Raw genomic sequence first — 1,554 nt, forward strand, 5'->3', positions numbered from 1 at the left:
TTCATTTTGATAAAAGAGAGTGTTTTAGTTAGAGCATGCACATCCCGTTTTCACACCGATGAGGAACACGTGGCTAATAAAATATCGGAAGGTCCAAATCAAAACAACTCAAAATATAATTTCTCTCTCTTTACCAAACTCAAACCCAAACCCTACAGCAGCCTCCCTGCCAAACCCACCACATCTCTACCTCAAATCCATCTGAGTGAGCAATGGACCCGGCCCACCCGAAAACCGACCGAACCGAGAGGTTATGGACGAGTCTGAGGATATTCGAGTCGGGTTTTGGGTCGATATCGGGTCGGGCTAAGGGTCATATAAAAACAGTAGTCTGAACCCGATTTTTTCTTTGGAAAAAAGCCCTACTTTCTGTTTCTCTCCGCCTCCCTCAAGCCTCAGCTACCTCCCTCAGCTCTCCGTCTCTGTGTAAGTCGAATATATTGGTTTGTATACAAACTGTAAATAGAGCTGAAATTCTTTGTGGGTTTCTGATTTGATTATCAGAATCAGTCCAGTTAGATTTATCATCTCTGTGTGTTTGCTCTTTGATTGGTTTCTAAGAAAACTGTGGGTATTGCTACGTTCGGGTTTTCATATTTTTCTCACGTTTGGGGTGTTGCTAGTGGTGTTATTTTTCGTGGGTTGAACTCAAAATTTAAACTTTTTTGGTTCGTTCCCCACATTTTCTCGGCAACCAAACGTAGGATTGGTGGATATTCACTCCTAGTTTCTTGTTAATTTAGTTGGATTTTTAATACTTTCAGATTTTGGGCTTTTTTTCTATGTGAATATCCTGTTTGGGTTTGATTTTCTTGCGCTTTGTGATGTGGGTTTGGCTTGAATCGTTTTTTTAAGGACCCATTTCGATTTTTTTTTTTTCAAGTTTTTAACTAAAGAGCTGTGCTCCTCTGCCTCTCTCACTGAGTTCTCTCTACGTGTGTAACAGTGTAAGTCATCCACTCATCCTTCTCTTTGTTGGGTTTTTTTTTTTCTTCTTAATTTCCTTGTCTTAGTCTCTGATTTTGGGAGTTCTTACATCTTTTAGGAACAACCCTTTTCATATTGATGAAAAAGAACTACTTTGGATCTGATGGGTTGGTGGGGTTTTGTGTTTTCTGTGATGTTATGTTGTTTTATTGTGTTATTTTTCTTAGCATTGTCTAATTTTCGGTGTATATATGTCTATAATCAATGGGGGGTTTTTGTATGTTGTTGACAATATGAGAATGTGGAAAAGAATGGTTGTAATTAGAGTGAGCCAACATTTGGTGCAAGGTTTCTACTTTCAAGGCATGCAAGGCTTATTACCCATTAGTATGAAATTGACTAAAAGAAAAAGCAAAAAAAGTAGAATTTTCCATTGGGTTAGTGGAGCCTTAAGGCTTTACCCATCTTGGAATGCACAGGAATCTGCTTTCAATACACTGGTTGGACCCAAGGAAAGTATTTGGTACGTTTTTATGGACAGTGGGGCTGAGATGTATATACTATATATTGATCTAGTTGTTATTTGAAATCTAAAGTTGAAGAAAATGAATAAGTTTTTGAATGAAA

General features: G+C 38.0%; 1 long non-coding RNA gene across 1 annotated transcript; it reads left to right on the forward strand.

The window, feature by feature from the left end:
* Positions 1–368: 368 nt before the first annotated feature.
* On the forward strand, positions 369–1,554 carry LOC126716585 (uncharacterized). The gene is made up of 2 exons (XR_007652139.1): positions 369–947; positions 1,046–1,554. It is a non-coding gene; the product is annotated as an uncharacterized LOC126716585 (long non-coding RNA).

Source organism: Quercus robur, chromosome 3 (genome assembly GCF_932294415.1).
Source record: "Quercus robur chromosome 3, dhQueRobu3.1, whole genome shotgun sequence".
NCBI lineage: Eukaryota > Viridiplantae > Streptophyta > Magnoliopsida > Fagales > Fagaceae > Quercus > Quercus robur.